Source organism: Scomber japonicus, chromosome 21 (assembly GCF_027409825.1).
Source record: "Scomber japonicus isolate fScoJap1 chromosome 21, fScoJap1.pri, whole genome shotgun sequence".
NCBI lineage: Eukaryota > Metazoa > Chordata > Actinopteri > Scombriformes > Scombridae > Scomber > Scomber japonicus.
This window is the reverse complement of record NC_070598.1, coordinates 7,007,160-7,024,691: the sequence shown is the minus strand read 5'-3', so window position 1 is coordinate 7,024,691 and position 17,532 is coordinate 7,007,160. Positions and strand designations below refer to the sequence as shown.

The 17,532-nt window shown below is 39.3% G+C and overlaps 1 protein-coding gene across 2 annotated transcripts in view; it reads right to left on the bottom strand.

The window, feature by feature from the left end:
* LOC128382536 (RNA-binding Raly-like protein) overlaps positions 1–17,532 on the bottom strand; it is a 60,635-nt gene that overhangs the window by 15,850 nt on the left and 27,253 nt on the right. The window lies entirely within an intron of this gene.

The following is a 17,532-nucleotide window of genomic DNA, read 5'->3' as shown; positions in this document are numbered from 1 at the left end:
TAATTTTACACTACCTATTATCAGTATAGAAACACTCAGTATAGAATGGTTTTAAGACTCTATGAGGCATTATAATGTAGTCATGAGCTGATCTCAGTATGTTTCTGAGTATTTATTGTATTTGCCAAAAATGATAACTTCTCATGTAACGTAACTGTAACATATACACAACAGATATGAATAACATACTACACTTGTCATCATATAAAACAGAAAATTAAAGTGATGTAATAATATAATGTTTATTATTTTTTTGATTTGAACTCCATGTGCTGATGAGGACCAAGAGATGTGGCTAAAAGCCCCTCAAGACATCTAGTACAATAAGAGGAATTTATTCCAGTAAATTAATGTTTTATAACACCCTGTAAGAATCTGTTCATGCCAGTAATCATATCTAATTAAATATAATACTGTTATATTACACTATGTTATTAATCATTTATTAACAGTTAATACATCAGTTATAGGTGTGGTATTGCAATGTAAATAAATTGATAAAACAATTTCAATGTCTTCATATCTGCTAACAACCCACTACTGCATGTTATTAACTTTTTATTATATACTGCTAATAAGTGCTAAATAGGGGTTTGAGTGTTTTAGATTTGATTAGTAAATATGAATAAATATAAATTCATCAATATTCCCTGCTGGAGTTTACCCAATAGAATGAAGGGCATTACAAGAGTTCATTCAATATGTATTAAGTTCCTTTCTTCGACGGCTCATGATGGTAGTGATGGCACAGTGTAGCTCAAAGCAGTGAATAAACACAGGGGAGCATGAAAGTACTACTTCATGATGAAGAGAGTAAAATATCAATGCAAGCTCTCCAGGAGCTCTGTGACATTTTCACTGTAAGACTGAACTTTTCATTTAAATAAGCAACACACAAAGCTGCAGCACTTTAGGACTCATTCACTAATGTTAAGGTGCAATGTTGGAGCCAATTTTCTAAGGCGATACTGGAGATGTTGCTCTCGTGCACTGGGAGTATTGTAGAAATGAAATTCTTGTTGCAAGGCAGGAGAGAAATCCTTGAAAACACAAAAACATGAACAATAATTAGTATAAGAAAGCTGTGTGTAAAAGGAGCTTTGATTTTTGTTCTTTCGTTCTTTGTGTAAAAAAAAACAAAAAAAAGACTGCTACCATCAGGTGTACAGCTTTGTGAACAAGCCAGTCAGCGATGCAGAATTTTCAAATCGCTATCTGTGCATTGCCAAGGGTGCTGCAAGGTCCTCGTATTTTTGTGCACAGTCTAAGTGGCTTCTGGGAGAGGAGCCAGTGGGTCAAAATAAGCACCCCCGACTCAAAGTGAAACACTCAAAAAAACAGAGCAAAAATCAGCCTAGAAACTTTATGGCTATAAGCAGACGTGAAGCTATATCTTGCAAAATTATGAACAAACAGCATGAGAATAAAATCTTCAACTGAGCATTGGTAATAAAAGTAGCCCCCTCCTCCTTATCTGAGGTCACTTATGAATAAACAGCACAGACGAGGCAGAATAAAATGAATCACTTGAAGCAAAAAAGCGAGAAAAAACAAACACTGCATAGTCTGACGAAAATCCCCATCATCTGCTTTTTATATTATGTTTGATATCACACAACCCATTTTTGCAGGCATGTTAGTCAGAAAGGCGATCACTCAATCAACACGGTGCCCTTGAGACATTCAGCCTAAACTCGGCATGGTTAAGCCACTCTGGGTAAGAGTGCCTCATAGGTATGTGAATCACTCTAAAAGGCACTTTTTGAACAAATTGTTATTTTTTGCATGCAGCCATGTTCTCACTATCATTTTGTCCCTTCCAGCAATTCACATTTGCTTAAATAATTTATGCGCCTGCCCTCTCCCTCCTCCTCCCCCATCTCCACCTCAACACCAAACACGTACTGTAGAAGCGCCCCAATCCCCGGGAGTGAAATTGCACTGGGGTGAAAATAAGCTTCTGGCAAACTCTTGCCTCCTTCTCCCAGTGGCTGCTCTCACGACAAATAGGATTAAATCCTGGTCTGTTTGTATACTACCTACTTAGACATGCTAGAACACAGACTTTTTAACGCAGAGCAGCATGGCCAAATGAGTCAGTGAGTATGTGAGCATACTTGACGAAGCACATTGGGATTGACCGTGAAGCAGATTTAGGAGATAATAATGATTTCGCTCATTAATCTGACGGTTTACTTAGAGACACATTAAGATCAAACATTTAATTAGACCACAGCTATCCAACTAAGTATATCTGGTATCCTGAATCTCAAGCAATCAATACATCCTGAACCTCAGATCTTCTCTTTATATAGTGTTACTACAGCATGAAAGGTCAAATACAGTACTCTGTTCAGCCAAATCCAGGGCAGACACTAACAATTATTAATCATTTGGTCTAAAAAAAATAAGAAAAAAGTGAAAAATGCATAATTTCCCTAAAGCATATTATGATATTTAAAAAAAATCTTTTCCAGTTTAGTTACATGAGAAATTCAGAAGCTGAAACTAGGGAATTACAGTAGTTGCCTTTTGACTTTATTATGATACTCATCAGTTAATCTACTGATTCTTTTAGCTCTACTTCTAGATACTACTGCTGTAAAAGTCATCTCAAAATTTAAAAAGTGTGCACATATCATTGGGTTTTAGTGTGTTAGTATGCCAGTTGTGTTTCTATCAATTGTCTAATAGTTTTTTCAGGTCAATATTGTCTGCATTCAGGCAAAACCTTATGCTCATGTTAGGTTTCATAGAGGTGTTATTACTTTTTAATGATATCAATGATTTTAAGGAAACGTTGAAATAAAACCTTGGACTGCATTAGACAACAGCTACTCCTAAAGAAGTTGTATTAGTTTGGATTTTAATTCAAACAGCACCTAATTAGGAGGTTCTTTTCAGTTGTAATTGAATTAGTCAATCACTTCTTCAAACAACTGATTAAACATTTCATTTACATAATGACAGAAAATACCAACACAGTGTTCTTGTTTACAAGATTACACCATTAAATTGCTTGTTTTGTTAGACCATTACAGAAAGATATTCAATGTACAATCATATCCATCAGAGAAAAGCAACATTTGATGTCTTAGACGCTGACATTGCTGGTAATTAATTTTCTATTATTTGTATTAGCATGATCAAATGGTTTTTTTCTAGCCTGCTAAAGAATAGAGAAATACTGACGACATATTTGGTTTCTAAAAGTTGGTTTAAATCAAGGTCATATTAGCCATCAGCACATTTTCCCACTAAATCTCAGTTTGTTCATCTACATACATGAAAAGGGGCTTAGGGGCTTATTACTGTATTTGCATGCCACCTTAATAAAAGGACCCTTGATGCATTTTTGAGCAAAACACTATCTGTGTAGCACTGAGGGCTGGACTTAGTATGAATATGCTGTAAACTGGATCAGGGACCAGAGCTGTGTGGATTATTCAGTTGTGTGTCAGCTATTCTTCTGTTTACCATCGGTTTGTCTGCTCAATCTGCAGTTTGGTCATAGAGGGAGGTGGCCGGAGCTCCCTGCGGTGCTAAACAACTTACAAAAGGGGTTGCTACTTGCTAAGGGTATGTTGCACTGCTATGGCTGGCCAGCAAATAAAACAAAAAAAAAACAGCTCAACCTTGAAGCCTCATGAACATACATATGATGCAATTTGAATTTTGCAGCCCCGAAATGATTTGAGCTTGACTCCTGTTTTCTAATTCCCAGAGAGGGAGGGAGGGTGTCTGTTTGTCTATAAATACAAAAACATAGACCAGAATAAATATTTAAAAGGTAACACCTTTATTGGCTGAGGAATCATGGGAAGGTGGGTCCTGGAGGTAAATTGCATTGGAAAGACAGAGGCACAGATCGTAAGTAATCACTGAAGACAAGACCTGTGTTCCTCTGTCAGGAAAACAAGGATCCGTGACTCCCCGGAGGAACCTGCCCATGTGTTTTATTGGTCTCATTTGTTGCCTTACATCTCTGTCTCCCACAGACTACCCTTGCTCATGCTTCCTGCTCTGCCCTCAGTCTCGCCCTATCCCTCAACGTCTCTTTTTCTATCTCCATTCCACTCATTTCCCCCCCCCATCACCTTCAATTCCCTTGCACATGCACTCACACAAGATGGCTTGTAGGGCTTTTCTATTCGACACCTGTGCCGCCAAATGAAAACTTTGCCAGTCTCATTCCATCCATCCTTTCATTAGCAAGGGATGGATAGCACCAGAGCAATGTTAGTCGAGGTTTTGAATAAATCAAGGCTGTAAACTGTGCCATATGGCGACATATTGCAGGGGAATCATTGGGATGAGAAAGAGCTCCAGTGAAAATCAACAGGACCCAAAAACATAAGGAGAGGGTGACTTGGTTGAGAATGCGGGGAACAGGAAGACACCTTCATATTCCTGAAATGAATATGAATGGACTACTGGAGCAGACACAAAACCTGCCGGTCCTGCTGAAGCCACAACAAATCAGACCGCAATCTTTCATTCCTTATCTCCATCTCTCTCTCTCTCCGTTTCTTCCTGAAAGAGATGATCTACCTTTTTTTTCACCCTCTGTCTGAGGAGAGAAAAAAAGAGGGGAAACCAGAGGAGGGAAAAGCAGCTAATAGCCCCAGGCTTCAGAGGAAAGCCAACAGGCATGGGTAGCAGGGGTCAACACAAGGTCAGAGAGAGGGAGAGATGGAGAGATTGTGTCTCAGTCAGCCAAAGATCCTCTTTGTATTAATGTGGGCAGTGTTGGAAGATGGATGGAGGGGTAAATTCCTTAAAATATATTTCTTCTGCAAGACACTATGCTCGTTGGTGTATTAGAATAATGACATACAATCAGTCAGCTTTCAATAACTCATTTTGCACAGGCTTCTCTTTAAATCTGGTGATGAAGAATATTGTTTTAACATATGTCAGGCATTACACGCTCAATACCATTTTAGACGAAAAAACCTATTAACAGTAACTGATGTCTTCCTTATAAATAACACTAATTATATGGCCAAAACCACATCAAAAGCAGCAATTTGCATGCCAAACTACCTTTCTTCCATGTCTAAATTCCTCACATTAACCTCGCAACCAAAGCACAGCTGCTTTTTTGTACGTTTCTGCTGCTGCAAATGGCCTGTTTGGACACCTGCTGTGGTGGAGCACAGAAGCTATAATTGACCAAAAAAAACCCCAACTGATGTGAGGCAGTTATCCCCTTTAATACAGTATGTCTGGTTCCTAATACAGAGAACAAAAATATGCAAGCAGGGATTTAAATGACACAAAAGGTCGACAAAAAAGAATTTAAAAAAAAATCACCATTAATTAGGTTTGAGAGTAGAATTAGTTCATTTTTGGGAGAATATCTTGAGAATGAAACAAGAGGAATAAAAACTGGTGCTTTTAATCGACATTGGCATTTTGAGATGCGATCAATATATAATGAAATTGCAAAGTGAGAAGGGTTATTTTGGGATCTGGAAGTTAAAGGTTCTTTATCAGAATCAGAAATTAATTCTTATCTGTGGCCGTTGATGTGCTCGTAGTGTGAGACTATTGCATATAACTGACACAAATGCAACCAGTGGCTCCCCCTACCTCACAGCTGTTGGTTTTAGTGCAGATTTGATGACAAACCAGCAACCATTACAGATTTATTACAATTTATCACTAAAGCTAAGTCACTGATATTTATGGGACAGTCTTGTTAACCACTACCAAGACCTTGTCACCCATCAAGGTGCAAAGCGTCTTTTGTCTTCCCGATTATCTAAAAAGCTTTGCCGTTCCCCTTTTGAGTTATATCGCAGACATGCAGCACACCAACCAGGTGACTGACTGCAATAAACTGCCTTTCAGACATATCAGCCAGGACCTTCAAGGAATGAGAAATGTGATATTTTCTTTTCCAAAAACAGAAGAAAATTCCCTATAGACCAGACCTGATCGCTCTCCAACACATTTGTCACTTTTTCACTTGGGTGTTCTTTCATTTCATTCTCTCCTTGCAAACACCTATGTCTATTTGATGAGACATTAAAAGGCAAAGAAAGAGGAAGAATGGGAAAGAGGGTGGGAGAGAGTGCAATACACAGGCATATGCTGATCATCTCCTCATCGAATGAGGAACTCTGGCTCCAATCTCCCCAGCGTCTTAATTAATTGAACAAAGTAATGATGCAAATTGTTGTTGTTGAAGAAAGTGAAGGAGCTCAATCAGCAGGTGATAGATGTATAGAAGGAACAGGTAGGGATGCAGGAAATTACTTTTCACGCTGGCCTCAGCCTGGTTGTCTTTCACATGAACTCCACACTGAAATGTGAGGCTGGACAACTCTGGGAGGAAGTCAGGGGGTCTGAGATGAAGGAATTGCCTCATATAAAACCCAACACTATACACTATACACTATACACCGTACATCATTACATTGAATTTACTGAAAGTATAACCCCTTGAGATGTAGCATTTCATTTTCAAGGGCATCCAAATAGAAAATACATAGCATTGTTTTACCAACATACACTGCAAATACACATTATACCAACAGCTTGCTCACCCCCCCCCTCCCTAGCCCTCAGCTGTTGTGCAAGAAAAGCTGGATACAATGACCCGTAGCATAAATTAATTACATTAGTATAAAGAGCAACTAAAGCAGTCTGTCTTCAGATTATTGTAGGTACACACAAATTAAAACAAACAGGTTGTTTTAAGATGAGAAAATGAAGTCTTGAAGCAGCGGAAAGTGGTAATAGATCTCAGAAAAAGAGGATTTTTTTTTGCTATTTTATTATTATGTATAGTTTGTTCTTTATATTCTTATATTATATGTTGTTATTGTCACTGTGTAAAATGCTGCTGCTGCACTGTAATTTCCCAGCTTGGGATCAATAAAGTCTATCTATTTATCTATCTATCCATCTATCCATCCATCCATCCATCCATGAATGATTATTTCAGTCACATGGAGCTTTCTACTGGAATGACCTGCCACTGACTTCTTTGAAAATTCTGGGCCCATAAAAAAGGGATATGTCCATATGAAGATCTACATGGAACCAAAAGGTGTTTCAAAAAGGAAGGGCAATTAAAGTAAACACATCTAAAGATGAGCTGAACCCAGTGAAGCCACCTCCTAGGCAGAATGCAACCAATTAAGCAGTTCTTACAATGGTGGGCTCTATATGGACACCACACAACAAACCTACATACATACTTCAGAGGTGTTCTGATAACAACGTGAACATTATCCATAATAGATAGGATTAACTGAGGATTAATTGAGTGAACTCATACTGATATATATTATGAAGATTATCAACCTTATTATTGATTATGAACCTGGATGAGGTAGTGGTCCACCATATGAAAAGCCTTGGAAGAAATTGTACCTGTGAGTGGGCCTTTTTAGTTTAGAAGAGCCATGTTGGGGGAAAAGTTACGCCTAAAACTGGATTGGATGGATACTATAGTCAATGCTCCAGTTATACGTCATGATCCAGGAGGAAATAACTAAATAACATCAGTCAACCAGATAAAATGAAGAGGTTGGCAACCTACAGGATTTTCTACTCATAATACTGTCATGGTGGAGAGAAGGAGAGATCCCAGAAAAAGATCTCAGCTTCATTTCAGACAGCAGAATGATTTTAACTTTCCCTTCACCATCACTCTCAGAGTACAAGAATACAGAAGAGAGTATTTGATAACAGCAGCACTGAGAATCTTTTTTGACAGCATCAAACTGTTGCCGTTACTTGATCAAACTAGCAACTAAAGTTGAGATAAATATGGACACTAGCAACCATACATGAATTATTAAAAGTTTCTTGCCATCAACCAAACATTTACTTTCATCTGCCATGTTTCTGTGTTCATCATGTCAACTTTCATCAAGTCGTGTTCCAAAATCTTCTACAACTTTCCGAGTTGTTGTTCCCACCTGAGGGGGCATCGACATGAATTTTCTCATTCGGTAACTCATTTCCCGGATTATTCTGACACCACACGAATGCCACATGAGACCCGCCAGACTCAATCAAGCTATCGCGGCAGTCTTGTACCGATCATGATCTGCAGGCTAGGCTCTTGCTGGTTTGTGTATTATAAAACTCCAGACGAGCCTTTTATCTTTGCTTCTCTGATGTATTTCAAAGGAGTGATGGAGGCCATATTGTAGGTATAGTATATACTGACGGCTTAATTGACAGATTTAATTACAATCAAAATCACCATTGACAGTCAATCCTTACTGTGCTGGACAGGTTTCGATTTTCAAGGAGAAGAAGAAGAAGGGGAAAATCAGCTGTCCTCCTCCATACTGAATCAGACCTCACAATTTCATTCACTTCCAGACGTTAACCTTGTCCTTCCTTTTTTTTTTTTTTTGTGCCTGCTGAGGCCTCGATCAAGGTCACAGATGCTTTGGTCCCCTTCATACTGAAACAACCGTTTACCTTTTCCTTTATCAAGACTCTGGGACATTTTCAACACCTGCAGAAAAACAGCTTGTTTACTGACATCGCTCCACAAGAGATTCACAGCAGGCAAATGCCGTGGATGGCTGTTGTTTAATTACAGGAGGGGGGGGGGGGGGGGGGAGTGAGACGGGAGGGGGAATATCTGCATATCAAAGGTGCTGTTCTAGGAACCTTTGAAGATCAGACATCAAACAGGGCTGTTCAGGAGAGGTATGAATCAAAGTTCAAGGTGAGGTGATATGGCTCCCTACATTTTTCTGTTTGAATTCAAAATATTGGTTTACACATCGTATTCCTTTGCATTACATTAAGACCCAGTTTTAAAATCCAGTATATGGGTTATTTCATGTCACTGACTCCGACTGGGTGATATGACAATATATAAACCCTGTTAAATTGGGTATCTTATCCATTTCTAAATTCCTTTTCCAGGAATTGCATATCAATAATGTACTATGTTATTTGAAGCACAGTGACGGGAACATTTATATTATTTGCAAAAAAAAGGACAAAAAGTTCCAAGGCTTTCAGACTTCCAGATATCATAAAAACAAAAAAAGCCTGCACCTTCACAACTTTCAAGGTGACACGAGTTTCAACACACTGGTGTATTTTTTTTTTTTCCATTGAACTCCAAAAATCCTTTCTCCTTTCTCTTAGACACCAAGGTTGTGTCCTGGTAGCAAGAATTTATTCAAAGAAAGAAACTTTGTGACATGACATGCAAACCCCCCCCCCCCCCCCCCCCCAAAAAAAAGCCGGCTCCACGTTACAAGTATTGCTTTCATGTTTTGATTACATTTTTTATTAACTGATCTAAATGTTTAATTTATAAAATCAGCTATGATATATAAATATAATGTAAAAATGCCACTGACATGTTCCCAGACCCCTTGGTTGTGTCAGAATTAAAGTCCAAACATGTTTAATCTACATGAATCTAAAACAGAAAAGCTGCATATCTTAATACTTCTGACTTTTTTTTGTCTGGTAAATTCATAAATATTTAATCGATTAGCCAAATGAGGGAAAATATCTGATATTTAATTAATCTAATCTTATTTCATACCTAAAAATAAAAATAATTTATGGATTTAACTGCACTTCTACATATAAGGCTACAGTACAATGAATTCATTACTGATCATAATATCCCAAAGCCCAAGTTGACATGTTTAAATTGCTTGTCTTGTCTGACTGTCTAAAGGCAGCAATTTCAGAGGCTCTCACCACTGCAATTTCTATATAGTTGCAATCATTTTCTGATGATTGACTAATTATTTCAGCTCTATTTCTGTATTGTACATATTCTCCAACCTCATCATCTCCCCTGGCTACGAAAACGATGATCAGTGCCTTGAAAATCACAGCCACTCTTCCATCCCGTCACTCTATAATACACACCAGAGCTCACTAAACACCCATTTTATTATATATGACTACAGCATCTCAGTGAACATCCCATTACTAAACTGGAGCATTGCTCGTTCTGTAAACACTGAAGTATGACTTTAAGTCTGCTGCCCTGCCTCAGTGCTTCTCTGCGGCTGCATGGACCAAAGTCCAAGGGGATCAGCACATAATCCTCAGCCCCTTCAGGCACCAGCATAACAGATAACAGGCATGGCATCCATTTGAGATCACATCCCTCTGTGTGACCTGTAAAACCCAGTGAGTGAGTCTCACATGAGTCAACAATGATGCACTTCAAAAAGCAGAAGATTGGAGCAGTCGGACGGACGGACGGACACAACCCGACGAGAAAACCGCCGTTGAGCTTAGCGGTGGGGAGCGGTGGGGAGCGATGCACCCATTGGAAAACAAACACCAAGCAGTTAGTCCTCAAAACACATATGAATTTAGAACAAGTGCTTTCTTCTGATACTCTGCGGTGAGAAACAATCATGACAACCGTTGATAATCAGGTTATCGCCGACGGACTTTCTTCACAGCTAAAAATAGGCCTTTATTGGCTCTTCGGCGTAGAACCCTAGAACAGAAATCTTTGACTTGTTCTTACATCATTCTGCTTTACAATTCCCACCAGGACATTTATATTTAATTTTAAACCAGGAAATAAAGAGAATCACTGAATGAGAGACGTTTGACAGGCGTATTTCTGCCCTACATGCATGAAAATGTGATGTAACTTTGCACTTTCCTTTCAAAACTCATGTTCCTTACATAGGTGTGTGAGTGTGAATGTGAGAGAGGAACGCTGCGATGGGAGTAGAGCGAGAGAGCGAGAGAGCGAGCGAGAGAGCGAGCAAGTTCTCTAATTATTTCACTGTGCCTGCCATGACACTTGACAGACATTAATTTCACGATTCTGCCGACTGGTACACTACTGCGGTCGTACCTGTCAACTGTGCACATTAGATCCAATATTAATACACGCCTTCCACCAAAGCCTGTTGCTCTAAATATTCTTCTTCTTCAAGATAAGAACAAAAAAATCTGCCATTTTGTGAAATTTCTCCTCCCCATACCTTTAACGCAACGCTGGAATGATGATAATAAGATGTCATGTGCTTGTGAGTGTCGGTGTTGTCTCTGCTCATACATACGTGCAGAGACAACACCGACGCTCAACACACACTCGTACGTATGTGTGGAGATGTCAGTGTATGTGTGTGTGTGTGTGTGTGAGACTGAATGCTCGTCTCTATGTCACACTGATTGGCGATTCTCCTGGCAACACAGTCCGAAACAGCCTTTGCTCCCCGACGCGAGAAGCTGAGCTGCTGGTGGGGGGGGGGTGATGAAGACTCTGGGGGAGCGACATCTTGTGACATCTCTGTCACATTATTTCATCATGGATGGAGGAGATTCATTAGGTTCCTTTCTGACAGATAAAAATCACATTTCCAGTAACACAGTGGAGAGTGGGATGTGGGATGTGGATGCTGAACATTGTCAAAAATAAAAAAAGGTGTAGAGACATAACTGGTGATTCTTTCAATTTTACTAACTGCATCTTAGGTGGCAACTAAAGTATGTGGAACAGATTATACTCTGTAATTGCTTGTGATTTATTCAAGAGAAGTAGAGCAGCCGACTAACAGCTCTACCAAAAGATTGTGTTGTGCATGATGTATTCCTTCCCATGGACACGCAAACTGAATTTTTTGGCAAAATGGGGCTAAGCTGAAAAGAAGTGTAGTCTGCAAGGCATAAAAAAACAGTCTTAGACACTCACACTGACAAACACACACACACACACACAAATACAACTACCCTTGACACATGGCTTGAGATACATGGAGGACATCTGACAAAAGATCTAACAGCTTGCCTCTTGTGCTCCCCTCATTCCTCCCTCCCTCCATCCCTCCATCCTTCCATCCCATAAGCAGCACAGCACACACATACAGCCACAAACTAACATCTGCAGCATAGAAAGAAACATTTTATTTGTCATGCGCTGCAGCCCTTCAATCAAGACAGAAATTGCAACTGAAACAAGAACAACTTAAGTCCAGACGTTTGGAGCAAAAAAATCTGCAGAGAAAAAAAAAAGGTCTGAAGAGTGATTGTCTGAAGGAGGTTTCTTTCTGTGATTGATTTTGATTAGCGTGTCTCGAGTCTCAAAGTCTCTCAAGTCTGAAAGATGAGAAAACACACAGCAGACACATACTGTACACAGACGGACATATAAGACACACACACTCACACACGAACATATAAGACACACACACTCACACACTCACACACAAGGGTAAAGAAGACAAATCCCAGTGATGCAGAGGGTTGGAACCCCATTTGATCTCCAAAGATTCCTGAGCTGCCAAATCTTAAATATTTATGGCCTTCAACCAGTGTGTGAAATACCCTGTGACAATTGGGGAGGGGGGTCCCATTGGCATATCTCAGCCACTATCCAAGTATCTATACAAGAACATGAACGGTTGTGTTTTTATTGGTATTTATTTGTTGTATGATTTGAGGATTTTTTAAAAAAAGGACTGAAAAAATGTTCCTCAAGATAATTAAAGCTAATTCATATTAGTCAATTAGTCTTTTATTCATTCACTAGTTCACATGTATTGGACTTTTTAAGTATTCAGAGAGGAGCAGCAGAGAGATCAAATGTATTAATTAATTCTCCTGTTTAAGTTGAAGAGTCTTTAACTCATGAAGGACATCTTTCATCAAGGCCAACCCAAAGTTAGTCAGGCGCTTCTACATGCCTTTGTATTCCTGATGCATCATTTTAAAAAGTGATGCATCAGTCAAAGGAAAGTTCCTGCACTAATCTCACATTCCTTGATGATTGATGATAGACTGAGTGCAACATTGAGATGAGAAATTCAAATTATTGCGGCCAGCTACTTCTCTGAGCGAATCTTTAACTTTAAATTCAAGTCGGTGTGCAAAGGCAGTGTACAGACTGAACACCAGCCAAGTCCTTTTGTGGAGATGCTGATAAGATTTCTCCTCAAAAAGTCATCAAAACTACATCGTAAAGACTTTAAAGAACACTGTAGATTGATCTGGCATAGGAGCCTTCTTTCAGTTCCACCATGTCAAGGAATCAACATCACCTTAACCTAAGGCTGCTCAGTTAATCGAAATTTGATCGTGATTATGATTTAGGGGCCAAACGATCTCAAAACTAATAAAATCGAGGGGAAATGTTTTTTAATAATAATAACGAGATAGCACTCAATAACAAAAGTTTTATTTTGAAAAGCTCAGACAGGAAGCCGCCACAGCTCCGTTAGCTTGACAGAAGCTGAAACACACGGCAAAATGTTTTAACTGTAAATAAAAGTGCAGAGTTTCCAGCCTGCGTCAGACAAAGCTGAGTTTACTGACTAATTATTAAAAACCAGGATGTGTTGTGTGAACTATCGTCATGGTAACTCGCTCAGCACTAATATCTCCGCACATTTTCTGCTGTGTGTTGTGTCAAGTGGCAGATAAAAGGCTGCTGCTGGGAGAGAAAATGAATTAAGCAGAATGGAAAATAAATGCAGCATGTTTCTAAAGTTTAAAAAAAATCGTTTTAATAATCGTGATTTCAATTTTGACCCAAATAATCGTGATTATGATTTTTTCCATAATAGAGCAGCCCTACCTTAACCTCGATTACGATTAATGAACGATTATCCCCACTCTTGATGAACAATTATGTATCTTCAGTTTCTTTAGTTTAGTATTTTACACTGCTGCGTAAAAGTGAGTGAAAATAAAGATGTCTTAAGGTGTGACGCTGTGGTTAATGTCTAGTTTACTTGATTAGAACTATGTAAAGATCATGGTTTGCGTTAAAATGATCACTAGAGACAAGTTTTAAATTCCTTAAAAATATGCAACATTTGCTGTCATGGCAACAGTGAACACCACGATTAACTGACATGAGCAAGATTAAGTCGATTGGAGTTTCTAAATGTTGGTTTCGATTATTTTTCGATTAATTGCCCAGCTCTACTCTCAAGGCTATTTATGCTTCTACGTTGGGTCGACGTTCAATCTGCTGTGGAGCAAGTTTTTTTTTAAATACTTGTCATAGGAAAAAATAAGAAGTGGCCATTACACAGAAAATAAAGTGTGAAATTGTCTGTGTCATACCTGGGAAGGGACTAGAGACACTGAGAACCATTCAGGTTAACTGCACCGCGACAAAACACAACGTGGTGGAGAGGCACAGAACTCCGAAAAGGTGCACAACGGCGTGGAGGTTACGTAGAAGCATATATCAGCCTTCACCCAGCAGTGCCCCTCCCCCATGCAGAGTCTGCTTTGCTCTCATTCGGCAGTGCCCCTCCCCCGTGCAGCATCTGCTTTGCTCTCACTGGGTCAAACAGGTTTCCTCTCTTACTGTGGGGGGCGAGCCTTCCTATGTGGGGGGGGGGGGGGGGGGGGGGGGGGGCTTAGAAGGCAGGGCTGTAGCAGATAGGAAGCATCAGAGAGGAAGAAGGAGGGACCTGGGTGCTGATGCTTAACAGAAGCTCAATATTTTTAACGTCAAGAAATTTGCGCCACTACTTGAAGGCCATGCACTCAATTATCTCTGCACAAGCTCTGTCAGGTGTATGGACTTCACCAACATCTGGGCCATTTAGGACCTACATCTTCATAAAGGTGCATGAGCATTTTGAATGACATGGTTTCCTTTACAGTGGTGTATATCACCCTGAGTGCGATATCTGTCTTCTCAATTGAGCTGCACTGCATATCCACCACTTGCTTTGGCAGGGTGTCTTCTTGACTTGCCTGGGAAATGTCCACCGCTGTTTGGTGAGCATTGCCATAACATCTGGCGCACAAACATTTCCATTTATACATTGTTCAGTCAAGTGTACTCCTGATATCTTCTCAGAATGCCACAAACTTTTAGCTTCCCTGCAGACAAAACATCCTCACTTTGTTCTTCTGACATCAAGCCAGGCATATATCTGCTCTTCCATTTGTTGTTGTGTCCGACCCCTATAGCAGGTCACTAATACAGGCATCATAAACCCATCAGCGGTGCTCTCTGGCTTGGGCGGTTCCTGCTGTGGGACCAGCGGTGGTATGATATCTAAGCTAGCAGCTGAAAGCACCAGCAGGATCTTCATGAGCTTTCTGTTCACTGTCATTTTCATTCATTCCCCTCGCTGTTTCTCAACTTTTTGGCACTGGCACCATTTTGCTAATAGTGCAGTTTGTAGTGTGGCTCCTCTTTGGCATTGTGAGCCCTGGCACGAATAACAAAAAGCAATTTTGTACAAGCTTACAAATTTAACAGCCTGTTGAATAGCAGCTTGTGCTGTGTGACAATATGCCACAGTGGACATCCTGTAAATTAAACTCTAATTGCTTTTAAATACAATAAATGCTTTGGGAGACAATATATTTATGTGGTTTCTAAAGTAAAATAAACCTTGCTGTTCATATCACAATAACAAATAACAGACATCTTTGCTAATTTATCAATTTTTATGTAATACACAGTCACTTGAGATTTGTACCACGTCTATGTAGCATCGTTACACAGTTGAGCTGCTGGTGCTAAGATATAAATAATAAATCTCCATAGTCTCAAAGTCACTCTATCCAAACATTACACCTACGCAAACCTCTTTACAGTTATGTGTCACTCACTCATCCACTGTTCTAACATTGCTGAATCGGCACTATATGCTCCTGGGAAAAGTGTTTCCCCAACACCAAATTTCAATCATCCCACAACAACAATAAAAAAAATAAAAAAAGAAATCTTCCATACTCCATTGCTTAAAGCGCTCATGCTTCAACCCAATGAGCCACTAAATCTGCTCTTGTGGGAGTTTCCACTCCTGCAGAGGCCTGATGAATTTGCTGTGTACGAGCAGGAGGTGACCAAGGTGCTTAAAGTGATCAGTGTATCAGTACATAATAAAACCTGGGAGTCTAATAAAACACATCGACATCAACATCAACAGATTCACGGCCTGCTCTAGAGATAAATCTAACTCAAATATAGCACTTCACTTCACTACTACTGCTGTTTCTTAAACACAAGGGGCTTGGACCTGTAACCACTACCAGTCTCTTGCAGTGTTTCTGGCTGAATAGCTGACAGAATAGTTCAGAACAACCTCTCCAACAGGCTCAACTGCTCCAACCTGAGCCTACAAGCACAGATTCCTTGGCCACCATCTCCCTCGCTCTTTTACTCCAGAGCTCCTGGATTTTTTTTTTTTTTTTTGCCTCCTCTTGCCGTCTCTTGACACTGAGTGTTCTGTGCACTGCGTCCAAATTTGGTTTTCACTCCCACCTTGTCTTTAAACAAGATGTGCATCCAGAAAGTTATGCAGCACAGTCTATTCGTAGCCTCAGCATTGGCACAATATATATTTTTTGCATTTGGGCTAGAACAGAGCAAATCCAACACAAAACAATGCTTTTAAACCTGTATCACAACTCAAATGTATAGGAGACAAAAGGGAAGTCACAGTGTGTTGTAATGTACTGAGCCAACAGCACATTAGTTAACTGGCAATGTGATGTGCTTTCACACTTTAATTGTTAAGAGAGCAATTATATTTGCATTTGTCTGACTTTTTATATTTAGGAACAGTTAAGCGGTATTGATCAGTGGCATATTTAGTGTATCTTGACTTTAAATGGGGCTGCAACTAACAATTATTTTCTTTAACGATTATTTTCTCAAATGAATTCATTAGTTGTTCAGAAAATGGTGAAAAAAAAATCAGATCACTGCTTCTTAAAGCCAAAGGTGACATCTTCAAATGCCTTGTTTTGTCAGTCCAAGACCAAAAAAATCAGTTTCCTGGTATAGAAGACAAAGGAAACCATGAGATATTCACACTTGAGAGGCTGGAATCACATAATTTGAGCCATTTATTCTTTAATTTTTGATGAATTCTGCTTGTTATTTACTTTGTCTATAATGTAAATCACAAATCTTCACCATCAAAATGACTAAAATACCAAAGGAACCTCTTCAGATTCATGTCTGATGGTCCTCAACCAACATATATTCAGCTTACTATCACATGAGATTGAGAAAAGCAGCAAATAATCCCAATTAAGAATCTTGAAGTAGGTAATGGTTAAGATTCTTACTTGAAAGATGACAAGAGTTGCCAATTAATTTTCTGTCACCTAATCAATTGATCATCTAATCCACTCAGCTGTTACTATTACCTCACTGGTCGGGCTCAATTTATGACTGACAGCAAAAACCTTTTAGTTTCCTTGTCACCACATGAGTGAAGTAATTTGGCATCATAATGTGTTTACTGAATTAGAAACCTACTGTGTGTGTGTGTGTGTGTGTGTGTGTGTCAAGCCCAGCAAGACAAATCATCATATTGAAACTCCAATTTAAATACAAGTATCATATTTATGCCTGAATGTTTTAGTGCGTACCTGAAATGACTTGTTTTTCTTTATTTATAACAAACACATCAAACAGCCTTGATAAGTCAACACATTTCATTATATGCTAAATTCAGCAGAATGAATAACTGAGCAGGTGCACAGATGGCTTTTTGAAAACTGATATCTTGATGCAGAAATGATCAGCCAGAGCGCAGCAGGTTACTTGGCTTCCTTTTTTTTTGG